General features: G+C 38.9%; 1 protein-coding gene across 1 annotated transcript in view; it reads left to right on the top strand.

The window, feature by feature from the left end:
- The window catches only part of LOC150088287 (cubilin-like), a 1623406-nt gene that overhangs the window by 754865 nt on the left and 854068 nt on the right, over nt 1–14473 (top strand). The window lies entirely within an intron of this gene.

Raw genomic sequence — 14473 nt, forward strand, 5'->3', positions numbered from 1 at the left:
CCCGCTGGCTAAAGGCAAATTTCCGCACTTCTATCCTACATCTGTCTTACCTCAATTTGAATTTATGCCCTCTCAGGTGATTTTTCTGAGCTAGAGGAAGAATCCTCTAGCTCAGGAATATTTGAATTACATTTTTAATTTTTTGAAGTTACATGAATATCAGTTTGCTAAAAGATTTTTGATATCTACAACATTCATGGAATTGTGTATCTGTAGTTCAGAATTACATGGGGGAATGTTAGTAGATGTTTTCTTTATGCAGAACCTTTGAATTTCAGCTATTCTAGTGGATTTTTAAATGCTTGGAGCTTCCCATTTGCTTTTGCTGGCATTATGATGTTGTTCAGGGGAGAAGGCGAATTAAACGTAACATCAGATGATTTGAGAAGGAATTAAAGGAGAAGAAGGGAAAGTGCAGGGGCAGTGTTTGTCAACAGATAAACTGGTAGAAAGACTATTGGAAAGATGTGTATCCAATAGGCTGCATGGTGGGCTTTCCCCTGTTTCTGTTGATGTTGAAGGAATTGAAAACAATCTTAAATGCCCCAATAAAATTTCTCCTATTTTGTTTTTGCTTCTCTACATCTAGAATCTATAGAAATTTCAGGTTGAAGCTTTGAAATTCAGAGATACTATACAATGCCACATCACTTGATGCTGAATTGCCATTAGCATTAGTATTGGAGGCTGTCTTAGTATATAAGACGGCCTCCGTAGCTGAGTGGTCAGGAGCGGGAGTGCAGTAGCACACGCTCTTTGAGTAGACTGGGGTTCAAGCCCCTGACTGCTGAATACGGTCGATCTGCCAACCCGCACAGGACCAGCGTGGCAGATTATGGTCCATTTTCCTCAGCATGAATTGTTGAGGAGGCTTCCATCCTGTAGTGGTTTGATAATGGCTGCACTTTACCTTTTTTTTTTTTTTTTTTTTTTTTTTTTAATTAGTATTGGTATATGATGCAAGAAAGCAAACTTCTACAGCATCAGCCAAAAAAAAAAAAAAAACTTCCACAACCACAGATAGAAGTCTGTTCCAGCAATCAGTACCCACTGGCTAAAGGCAAACTTCCCACACATCTATTCTACAACTGTCTTTCCTCAATTTGAATTAATGCCCCCTTAGGTTCTTCATCTGAGCAAGCAAAAGTATCCTGCCAGCATTGAGCCTCCTCAAACTATTCATGGCCTTATACACCTCAATCAGATCACCTCACAGGTGCCTAGTCTCCAGATGCTACAACTTGCAGAACTTAAGCCTTTCTTCATAACAGGACCCCTTTGTTCCTTTCACCAATCTTGTTGCCCTTCTCTTTACTCGTTCTAGTAACTCTACATCCTTCCTAAAATGAGGCCTCCAGATCTGTACGCAGTACTCAAGGTGTGACCTGACTATTGCCTTATACAATGAGATAATCACCTCCTTGTCTTTGCCAGAAAAATTCCTGTATATAATTTAAAACTCCATGACCTGCTTTGGCAGCCCATCTGCAATACTCAGAAAACTTCATATCTGATTGCATAATTACCCCCAGGTCAGTAACCCAAGGGGTTTCTCTTGGGTTACTGCTACCCGTATGCAGTACTTTGCATTTGTCAATGTTAAATTTCAGTTGCCACTTCTCAGCCCATCTGCCTAACTTTTTTAGATCCTGTCGCAGCAGCATACTGTCATTAACAATCCTGCTAACCTTTGTATCATCTGTAAACTTGGACATGATGCTTCATATGCCTTCAACAATATCATCAATAAATATACCAAACAGCAATGGGCCCAACATCGAACCATGGGGGACTCCACTAATAACATTAGTCCACTTAGAGCAGTGTCCATTTATTACCACTCTCTGCCGTATCCCACTCAACCATCCCTTTATCCATTGCAACAGCTTGCCCTTAATGCCATACTACTCCAATTTGTATATCAATCCACTATGTTCAACCGAATCAAAAGCTTTCCTGAAATTCAAGTATATGATATCAGAATTATTTTTTACATTCAGTTCCTTGGTAACCACATCATAGTATCCATTGAAATTGGTCAGACAAGGTTTCTCGTTAACAAACCCATGCTGTGTCTGGGTTGGCCTGCATGCCCCTCCATGCAGCAATAAATTTCCTTTTCAACTGCCTGGTTTGGCCTGCTTGCCCCTCCATGCAGCTATCAACTTCCTTTGCAAATGTCTGGTTTGGCCTGCATGCCCCTCCATGCAGTCAACTTCCTGTGCAACTGTTCCACTTGGATCTTGCTGAATTAGCATTAATGGTAGCAAATGATGAAAGAAAACAATTTGTATATTATCAGCCAAAAAAAAAAAAAAAAAGTCACTTCCTTATTCATTCCCTTTAATAGTTTGTGTAGTTCTTCCTTCAATTTATTGAAGCTATCAACATCCAGGGTGCTTAGAGGGAAACAAGCATTCTGTGTGTTATCAGATACTGAAACTAAAACACTGATGGATCCAATATCTTTCTATTTTAGATGATTTAGAAGAAGTCTGGTTGGCCTGCTAAAATCCACACATGCACACCTTCTCATTGGTAAACCTATTTCATCACTTTGGTGGCAACAAACATGTGGAGTGGGTCTCTTCAAGACACCTGATCAGCATAAAGAGAAAAAGACCAAAGCCTCCAGAACTTCGGCAACACAACAAGACAAATGGCCCTTAGACCTCAGCGGATTTCACTTTCCCTCTTATGGCAGTAAGAGGATCCGAGTGGAAGAAGAGGATGGAAAGAATCTCTGGGTAAGATCATGCTGCCATTCACAGAAACTGAAATTTGCTTGTTACAATGTAAGGTCGCTCATCAGTGAAGGTTGGTTACTAGAGCTTAAAAAGGAATTAGAAAATGTGAATTGGAATATCATCGACTTGGCTGAAACAAGAAGAAGAAGAAGAAATGAATTGCTTACAAGTTTATCGTGTAGAATTCTCCTCTAGCCCAATGGAAACAGTAAAAAGAGTGAAGGTGAAGTTGGCTTTCTAGTCTATAAAGAAATCAAAGCCAATATTTTGGAATTCAAAAGTACTTCACCAATGATGTCAAGACTACTACTTGGGATTTCTAAGAGGTAAAAACTAAAGATGATAATGATATATGTACCAACATCGAGCCATGATAATAAAGTTAAAGCAATGTACACCAACATTGAGACACTTCTAGATGAACAGAAAACTCACTACATCATCATTATGGGGTACTTCAATGCTAAGGTTGGAAAGAGACAAAACAGCAGAAAAATGGAAACTATAGAAAATTTTGGAATTGGTGAAAGAAATGAAAGAGGTGAAAGACTTGTAGAATTAGCAGAATCTTGAGGAATGTCAGTAAGGAACACTTTTTTCAAGAAAAGGGTGAACAGAAAGTGGACATGTAAGAGCCCAAATGGATTAACATATGGGCTCTTACATGTCCAATTACATGTCCTCTTACAATTTCATTAACTAATGAAATTGACTTCATCCTCACTAACAGGAGATATATTATGAACAATTTACCGTCCTAAACAAGGTAAATATTGAAGTGATCACAAAATTGTAAGATACACACTTGACACAGATGTAAGAAAAGAAAGAAAAAAACTGACTCAAGTAAATAATATGAAGGTTGCTGAGATGACAGAAAAAGAGAAAAAGTAATATGTACTGGAACTTCGGGTCAAGTTTGAGCTTCTGCAGACCTTTCAGGGCCAAGATATTGACAAGGAATACAACAATTTTCTGAAAGTGATAAAACCCCATAATCTATAGGTAAAAAGAAATCCAAAGAAGAAAAAATCAATCAAGAAACACTTGTTTGTTTGTTTGTTATTTGGTTTTTAAGAGCATTAGCAACTAAGGCCATATTGCTCCGGTAATATGCGGTGGTCATTCCCCGACCTTTCCACATCCTCCGTATTTGGTGGTGACGGGATCGAACCCCAGTCTAATCAAGAAGCCTGTGTTACGCACTGCTGCTCCTTCCCACCTGGCTATGGAAGTGCCTAGAAACACTTGTAATGATGAACAAAAGATGACAAATGAAGAGCAAGATAAACACTAACAAGGACAAAACTGAGTATACTGAGTTATGCAAAGCTGAACTCAGTAGAAAGAGACTCAGAGATTCTTGGAGAACCCCACTTCTTACATTAACCCAAACTGAGGAATAACCATTTATCACAACCCTCTGCCTCCTGCCCTGAAGCCATCCAGCAATCCATCTAAGGATTTTCCCTGTGATTCCAACCTGTTCCAACTGATAAAGTAGCCACTCTTGTGGGACTGAGTCAAATGCTTTGCCGAAATCCAAATAAACAATGTCGAAATTTTTCCCTAAATCCAGCTCTCGTGTGACAATGTCAAAATAGCTAACCAGATTATTTAAACATGATTTTCCCTCTACAAAACCATGCTGGGTATTCTTCAGTATTTCATTTCTATCTAAGCGATCCTGAATTCCACCCTTGATCATTGTCTCCACGATTTTCCCTGCTACTGAAGTTAGACTATCCACCCGGTAATTTCCCACTCCACTCTTAGAACCGCTTATGTATTGGAGATACATTGGAACTTTTCCAATCCAATGTAATCGCTCCCGATTCCAGTGATGCTCTCATAATTAGCCTTAATGGTTCAAGCCCTGGATCCTTACTGGCCTGTAGGTTTGAAAGTTTTTTTCATAAACTAAACATGGTTTGATATCATTAATTACATGTTTTTTTCAACTTCATCTCCATAATTTCTCATTGACACAAAAGGTTTTACTTCACAAAATATTGATGCAAAGTTGAGTTCATCTGCAACTTCAGCTGGAGTATCTAATACTATCCCAGATTGTACCCTTACATCAGGGTCCAATCTGGTTTGTCTTTCTCTTCTTTGCATTTCTTATGTGAAGAATCCTTATCCCCACTCTTTGCTTTCTTTGTCAGCAATTTCTCATAATCCTCCTTTGCCAGCCTAACCTTTTCTGTGGCACTATTACAGATCAATTTGATCAATATTCCTTCATCAATATCATTGAGAAATCTAAAAAATCAGTAATCGTCCCAACACCCAGCCCTGGGGGACTCCACTAATAACATTAGTCCGTGAAGAGCAGTGTCCATTGATTACCACTCTCTGTCATCTCCCGCTCAATCATCCCTTTATCCTTAGCAGCAATTTTTCCTTAATGCCATGCTGCTCCAATTTGTATGGTAGTCTTTTATGTGCAACAGTATCCAAATATTTCCTGAAATCCTGGTATATGATATCAGAATTGTTTTTGCATCTAGTTTCTTCATGACCACATCATAGACATCATAGTAGTCGCTCGAATTGACCTAGTGTGAAGTACTATTGTGACCTTGTCTAGATGATTCTGCATTACTTCTTTTACAAGTGACTCCATTATTTTCCCCTCAACAGAAGTTAACTAAGAGGTCTGTAATTACTCATGTCGCCCTTTGTTTTGGTGATACATTCACATATCTCCAGTCTGTGGTGACTTCCTCTGAATTGAAGGATACTCTCATAATTATGGTGAAGAGTTTGCTTACTTACTTTGCTGCCTTCCTTAATATAATTGGAATAAATCCCATCTACATCCAATGCCTTTCTTATGTTTAACTTCAACAATTTTTTTCCCACTTTTCTCTCAGTTATTACAAAATCTTTTAACTCTCTGAATTGGCAGTTAACCTCAATGACTGTTTCTATTTTTTTTTTTTTTTTTTTGTTTTGGCGCAAGCTGGGGTGGATGTTGGTGTGGAGGATGATAAGCCACTCAAATCAACTGTTTTTAGTCATAAACTGATTAACTGTCTTCATGTATTTTTTCAAACTGTTTAACATAATAACATAGTATATGTATCTGATGACTGGCAGCACCTGGGACATTATTCACTTCTGCACTGTTTCACTGTGGTGATAGAGGATGTGCCTGTAGGTAGAACAACAAAAGCAAACATGAACAAAACCATTTCAGGTTTAATTAGGAATTCAATTTGAAAGAAGTTTTGTTTAATGTTAGATTTTCTTTAAAAATATTGGATACATTTAGAGATACATAACCTGAAATAGTCAAAAAAGGCGCCACTGAATTCTTTGTAAGAAAATTAATTATACAGTTTATTCATCATCATCATCAGCCATTTTCAATCCACTGCAGGATGAAGGCCTCTCCAGCAACTTTCCAGTTCCTTCTGTTTTGAGCACTGGCCATCCATTTACTACCCAAAAACTCATGAATTTCATCTATCCATCTCTGCCTTTGTCTTCCAGGTTTTCTTCTAGCTCCTCTTGGGTACCATTCTGTTATTTTCTTAGTCCATCTGTCATCATGTCTTTGAGCTATGTGTCCTGCCCAAGACCATTTTAGTTCTTTAGTTTTGATAAGAATATCCTTTACTTGAGTTTGCTGCCTAATCCATGTGTTTCTCTTCTTATCTAATAGTCTGATTCCCAATATAATTCGTTCCATTCTTCACTGTGTAGTTCTCAGCTTCTCTTCCATTCTTATGGTGAGTGCCCAAGTTTCACTTCCATAAGTCATGGTGGGGAGTATACATTGATTCATTATTTTACGTTTCAGACAAACTGGGATATTGCTCTTCAGTATGTGACTATATTTCCTGAATGCTATCCATCCAAAATTTATTCTTCTCTTGACTTCCAGCCATTTATCATTATTACAGCTAATAACTTGTCCCAGATAAGTATATCACTCCACCTTTTCAATTACTGCTCCTTCAATCATTATTTCCCTTTCTCTGGCATACTTGTTCATCATTACTTTTGTTTTAGCCATATTCATCTTTAGTCGAAAATCCTTACTAACTGTGCTTAACTGATTAAGATTTTCCTCTAATTCTTTTTTAGGTACTCTCCGTTCACATTGACTCCTTTCTGCGACCAGTCTAATCTTCTGAAAGCTTCCTCAAGGGCAGCAGTTAACAGCTTCAGAGATATTGTGTCTCCTTGTCGAACTCCTTTCTCGATTTTAAATTTGCTACTGTCTTTGTCTAATCTAATAAAGGCGGTAGCACTCTCATATATTTTCTTCAAAATCATAATATATGGGGTATCTATGCCTTGTCTTTCCAGTGCCCGAAACATTGCCTTAGGTTGTATGGAGTCAAATGCCTTTTCATAATCCACAAATGCCAGGCATAATGGTGTTTTATATTCATTTGCTTTCTCCATTAGCTGTGATATTACGTGAAGGTGATCCATAGTTGAGAATCCTGTCCGAAAGCCAGCTTGCTCTTTCGGTTGATTCTCATCAAGTATTCTTTCTAATCTGTTAGTAATGACCCTTGTGAACAACTTTTAGATGTGGGATAACAAGCTAATTGGTCTATAATTTCTAATTTCTGATTTATCTCCTTTCTTATGCAGCAAAACTATGATTGCATTATTCCACTGTTTAGGCGTCACACCTTTTCTAATGCACTTTGTGAAGAGCCTTGCCAGTTTTTGTGTTATGTCTCTTTCTCCCAATTTTAACAACTCTACAGTAACTTCATCTTCCCCTGGGGAGGCGCCTCCGTAGCCAGGTGGGAAGGAGCAGCAGTGCATAGCACACGCTTCTTGATTAGACCGGGGTTCGAGCCCGTCACCACCAAATATGGAGGATGTGGAAAGGTCAGGGAATAACCACCGCATATCCCGGAGCAATATGGCCTTAGTTGCTAATGCTCCTAAAAACCAAACAACAATCCCCCGGGGCTTTCCGATTCTTCATTGTCTTCAATGCATGTTCTACCTCATCAGGAAGAATATCGGGTATGTCGTATGTGTTGCTACTTTGCAATCCATCTTCCTCACTGCTGGCATCATTCCCTCACTCCTTGTATAATTCTTTATAGTAGTCTTCTGCTATTTGAATTATGCCTTCACTGCTGTTTATAAGTACACCATTGCTATTCTTCAGTTTCAGTATCATTTGTCTTTCTGTACTACTGCTCATGGCTGCTGATCTAAATCCTTTGTTTTCCCTTAATGTTTGTTCTACTTCTCTTGTGTTAAATCTTCTTATGTCCTCTCTGAGTCTCTTTCTAATGGCTTTGCATAACTCAGTATTCTCAATTTTCTCCCTGTCAGTGTTTTTCTTGCTCTTCATTTGTCATCTTCGGTTCATCATGACAAGTTTTTCTTGACTAATTTTTTGTTCTTTGTATTTCTGTTTCCCTATAGGTTTCTTGGGCTTTATCACTTTCAGAAAGTTGTAATATTCCTCGTCGATATCTTGGTCCTGAGCAGTCTGTAGAAGCTCAAACTTGTTCTTAAGTTCCAGTACATACTGCTTTTTCTCCTCTTCTGTTATATCAAAGACCTTTGTATTATTTACTCGAGTCGGTTTTTTCCTTTCCTTTCCTACATCTATATCGTGTACATCTTACCATTCTGTGATCACTTCCAACATTTACCTTATTCAGGATGGTAACGTCATTCACAATATATCTTCTGTTAGTGAGGATGAAGTCGATTTCATTAGTTGTTAATCCATTTGGACTCTTCCATGTCCACTTTCTGTTCACCCTTTTCTTGAAAAAAGTGTTCATTAGCATTAGCATTAGCATTAGTAGAGGCATATGATGCAAGAAACCAAGCTTATTCAGCATCAGCCAAAAAAAAAAAAAAAAAAAAACAACCACTACTCCCATTTCACCCCCCTATTCGTTCGAAATACCTGTCCAGCTGAGCCTTAAATTTGTTTAGGCTATCAACTTGAACAACAAGCGATGGGAGTCTATTCCACAAACCAACTGCCCGCTGGCTAAAGGCAAATTTCCGCACATCTATCCGACATCCGTCCTTCCTCAATTTGAATTTCTGCCCTCTCAGGTGATTATTCTGAGCAAGAGGAAGAATCCCATCGGCATTGAGCATGCTCAAGCGATTCAAAGCCTTATACACCTCTATCAGATCACCTCGCTGATGCCTAGTCTCCAGGCTCTGTAATTTGCAAAACTTAAGCCTTTCTTCGTAAGAGCAACCCTTTGTTCCATTCACTAATCTTGTTGCCCTTCTCTGTACTCGTTCCAGCAGCTCTACATCCTTCTTGAAATGAGGCCTCCAGACCTGTATAGAGTACTCAAGGTGTGGCCTGACCAATGCCTTATACAAGGGAATAATCACATCCCTGTCCCTTCTAGAAAAATTCCTGTATATCATTGACAAGACACCATGAGCTACTCTTGCAGCTCGTCTGCACTGCTCAGAGAACTTCATATCTGCCTGCACAATTACCCCCAGGTCCTTTTCATTCTCTACCACTGTCAGCGTAGTACCACAGGGTTGATACGTTGATCTGGGGTTACTGTTTCCCATATGTAGTACTTTACATTTGTCAATGTTAAACTTCATTTGCCACCTCTCAGCCCATCTGCTCAACCTTTCCAGATCCTGTTGCAGCAGCATAGTATCAGTATTGTCCTTAACAACCCTGCCAACCTTGGTATCGTCTGCAAACTTGGACATTAAGCCTGATACACCATCATCAATATCATTTATAAATACAGAAAACAACAATGGACCCAACACTGAACCCTGAGGAACTCCACTAATAACATTAGTCCACGTTGAGCAGTGTCCATTGATTACCACTCTCTGTCTTCTGCCACTCAACCATCCCTTTATCCATAGCAGCAATTTGCCTCCAATGCCACACCGCTCCAATTTGTGCACCAGTCTTCCATGTGCAACAGTATCAAAAGCCTTTCTAAGATCCAAATATATAATATCAAAGTTATTCCCTGCATCCAGTTCTTTTGTGACTACATCATAGTATCCAATCAAATTGGTCATACAAGACCTGCCCTTAACAAAACCATGCTGTGTCTGAGCTATAACTGAATTCTTGTCCAGATGATCCTGCAGTGCTTCTTTAACCAGTGCCTCCATTAATTTTCCTGGAACCGAAGTTAAACTAACAGGTCTATAATTACTTGTGTCAGCCTTTGATCCTCCTTTGTGAATTGGGGTTACATTTGCACATCTCCAGTCCATGGGTACCTCCCCTGGGTCCAAAGAAGCTCTCATAATTATGGCTAGGGGTTTGCTTACTTCCTTTGCTGCCTCCTTTAATATAACTGGATAGATCCCATCCACCCCGGGTGCCTTTTTTAAGTTTATCCTCAACAATTTCTCCTCCACTTTCCTCTGAGTTATTACAAAATCATCTAGCTCACTGCCAATGTTTACTTCATCTACGACATTCCCCTTCCTGAATAACTCTTCATGTGTGAATGTAGATGCAAAATACTCGTTTAGATTGTTAGCCACCTGAGCTGGATCCTCAACTGTTGAACCATCAACATCCAACGGACCAATCTGATTCATCCCTTTCCTTCTTGAGTTTAAATAGGTAAAGAACTCTTTTCTGTTTTTCTTTACATCCTTTGCCAAGGATTTCTCATAATCTGCCTTTGCCTGCCTAATCTCCTTTGTGACTTGGTCACAGACCAACTTATATCTATCATAGGCTTCCATGTCATCCATTAATTTGTATGTATCCCATGCATTTTTCTTCTCTGCCATATGTCTCATTAGTTCATCTGACAACCATTTAGGCCTGAACCTTGAACAATATTTCTTGGTTGGTATTTAAAGCCTGTTAGCTTCCAAGATTAGTTCCTTGAATGCTTCCCATTTTGAATTTGCTGTTGGTAACATCATCAGTTGGTTCCACTGTATAGAATTTAAATACTGTCTCAGACCATCATAGTCGCCTTTACGAAAGCAAAAACCCTTCCCTTTACCTCTGATGGTAGTTACCTCCTTGAGTAAATCCCACTTCAGCACACTGTGATCACTGCCACCCAGTGGTTCCTTTATCTGCAGATTCCTAATGCATGAAGAATCACTACTGATAATCAGATCAAGAGTATTACTCCCTCTAGTTGCCTCCCGAACATGCTGGTGTAGAAAACAATCATCCAATAAATCCACAAAAGCCTTTCTAGTGTGTGAGTGACCAACCCAAAAATTCCAGTCAATATCTGGGAAATTAAAATCCCCCATTATAAGACTCTCTGATTTACTGGCCCATTCTATTTCCCTGTACAGTATCTTATTATACTCATCAGAGTCATTAGGCCTATAGCACACTCCTACTCTCAATTTTGATTTACCTATGCTTATGTCACACCAAACTGACTCGACACTGCCCTGTCCATCGATGTCGACTAGCTTCACTTCCTTGGATTTTATGTGTTTTTTAACTAATAGCATAACTCCTCCTCCTTTCCTATCCTGTCTATCCTTTCTGTAGACTTTGTACTCCCCAAATTCCAGTTCTGCATTCCTTATATCTGTGTGACACCACGTCTCTGATATCCCAACAATATCTGCCTTTGATGTTTTGAGTAATACCTCAAATTTATCAAATTTATTTACTAACAGTCCTTGTATTCATTACTGACAGTCCTTGAGATTCTGCAAATTCCATAAGTCTTTCAACTCTTTTATTTCTTTCACCAATTCCAAAATTTCCTATAGTTCCTCTTTCTGCGCTGTTTTGCCTTTTTCCAACCTTAGCATTGAAGTCCCCCATAATAATAGTGTAGTGGGTTTTCTGCTCATCTAGAAGACTCTCAATTTCGGTGTACATTTCTTCAACCTCTTCATCATCATGGCTCGATGTTGGTGCATAAATCATTATAATCTTTAGCTTGTACCTTTTAGAAATCTTGAGTATTAGTCTTGACACCCTTGGTGTTGTACTTTTGAATTCCAAAATGTTGTTTTTAAAATCTTTATGGACCAGAACCCCAACTCCACCTTCACTCCTTTCACTGTTTCCATTGGTGTACAGCAGATTTCTTCTTGATAAACTTATAAGTGATTCATTTCTTCTTCTTGTTTCAGCCAAACTGATGATATTCCAGTTCTCATTTTCTAATTCCTTTTCCAGCTCTAATATCCTGTCTTCACCGATGAGTGATCGTACGTTATAACAGGCCAAGTTCAGTTTCTTTGCTTGGCAGCCTGGTCGTACCCAGAGATTCTTAGCACCCTCTGCTTCCACTCTCATCCTCTCGCTGCCGTAAGAGGGAGAGTGAAAGCTGCTGGGGACTGAGGGCCATTTGTATTGTTGTGCTCTCATATGCTGGAGGGTTTGGTCTTTTCCTCTTAACGCTGACCAAGCGTCTTGAAGAGAACCACTCTACACGTTCGTTGCCACCTAAGTGACATAACAGGGCTTACCATTGAGAAGGTGTTTCTGAGTGGATATTAGGGAGGCAGGCCAACCGGACTTCTCCTAAATCTTCTGTAATAGAGAGATATTGGATCCATCAGTGTTTTAGGCTGAGTGTCTGATAACACACAGGATACCTGTTCCCCTCTAAAACTTTAATCAAAAGTTATACAAACTGTTAGCAATGAAAGAAATTATGCAGAAAATTTACAGAATTATACAGATGCAATATATGCAAGTTATACAGATACAGAATATACAAAATTATACAGACAATATACAAAATGTACAAAAATGTAGAGAAGTATATTGAAGATGGTAAAGAGCATGCTTTACCACATGGGTGCAAGAGACCATGTGAACAAGCGAAGTTTTTACGGCTCCAGCTAGTAGAGCAGATTTTGCTTTTTTATTGACTTAAATTGGCATATTAATTTATTTTGGTCGAGATTAAATTTCATTGTCAATTGAATTGTACTTTTTTAACTAAATAAATATAGTGACCTAGTTTTTACAATGTAACATCATAAATTAATACATATAAGTTGACAGGGGATAAGAAAGTCATATAACGTAACTCGGAGATAATATTCAATACCGAAATATATATATATATATATAGTGTTATAACTGCATTGGGATATAAGTTTAGGGTTATATAATTTGTATTGGAATTTTAATGAACTTGAATAGAAATCATGACTCAGACCAGAGCAGCAAAGCAAAAGGCTCAAACTAGTGGAAGTGCTGTGGCTCAGGGGAGAACTGGGGGGAGCGGTTGTCACCTGAATCACAGTCTATTAAAATGCACTGCTTGTTTGATGTTTGGGGATCAATCAAGAACAGGACATGATATTGACAAGGGGAATGTCTTTGTGTGTGCCCAATGTAAGAAGTGTGAGGAAATCAGGTGCCATCTTGGCATTGTTATGGGCTTATATGAGAGGTTAAAGGACAGAGTGGATGCCCTAGAAGGATTTAAATTGAGGTGCCCATCAAGCTCTCGGCTGCCCACATCAATGCCAGAGCTTGAACTTTAAAGTATCAACTGTGTGGTACTACACTGACAGTGGTAGAGAATGAAAAGGACCTGGGGGTAATTGTGCAGGCAGATATGAAGTTTTCTGAGCAGTGCAGACTGTCTGCAAGAGTGGCTCATGGTGTCTTGTCAATGATATACAGGAATTTTTCTAGCAGGGATAAGTAGGTGATTATCCCCTCGTATAAGGCAATGGTCAGGCCACACCTTGAGTACTGTATTCAGGTCTGGAGGCCTCATTTCAAGAAGGATGTAGAGCTGCTGGAATGAGTACAGAGAAGGGCAACAAGATTAGTGAATGGAACAAAGGGCTGCTCTTATGAAGAAAGGCTTAAGTTTTGCAAATTACAGTGTGTGGAGAATAGGCACCTGCGAGGTGATCTGATTGAGGTGTATAAAGCCTTGAATGGTTTGAGCACGCTCAATGCTGATGGGATTCTTCCTCTTGCTCAGAATAATCACCTGAGAGGGCATAAATTCAAATTGAGGAAAGACAGTTGTAGGAGAGATGTGCAGAAGTTTTCCTTTAGCCAGTGGGTTGTTGATTGGTGGAACAGACTTACATCTTTTTTTTGTTGAAGAGTTTAAATAAAGTTAAGGCCGAGTTGGACAGGTATGTGGAATGAACGGAGGGGTGAAATCGGAGCCTTTTTTTTTGTAATCTTTTTTTGGCCGATGCTGCATATGCTTGCCTTCTTGCATCGTATTCCTCTAGTAATTGCTTCTGTGGCCATAATGCACCTCCAAATTTTTTTGCATTCTAACCCATGACCTTTGGGTGCCAGGCAGGTACTTTACCCTCCTGGTTAGCCCTGTTGGCACCTCTACTAATGCTAATAAACTTAATCGCTATTTATAAAATATGAACATCTTTACGAAATGTCAAATTTGATGGTAAAAGAATATGGATCAAACAATTGAGGTAAATGTTACAAGTTATACAGTTTGTGTTATCGGACTGATAGCAACAAGTAAATTTTTGGATATTCCTTAAAACTAAGAATTTAACAAACTTAGGGGAGAAGTTAGTGAAGTTCTGAGAGAATTTGGGAATTATGAATGAATTTAAGCATGTTAAATATAGGTATTGATTGATAAATACAAAATAGGTTTATAATTCAGACAATAACTGTCATATTTTTAGAAAGATAGCGTGAAAAATTCTGAAAGGGCTGAAAGTAGCAGAGGAAATGAAGACAGATTCCTGACCAGTAGTAACAGGACCAGTAACATACAGTATTTATAATGAAATTCATTGTAAATAGA

This window comes from Mastigoproctus giganteus, chromosome 3 (genome assembly GCF_048544385.1).
Source record: "Mastigoproctus giganteus isolate SK-2022 chromosome 3, ASM4854438v1, whole genome shotgun sequence".
NCBI classification, from domain to species: domain Eukaryota; kingdom Metazoa; phylum Arthropoda; class Arachnida; order Uropygi; family Thelyphonidae; genus Mastigoproctus; species Mastigoproctus giganteus.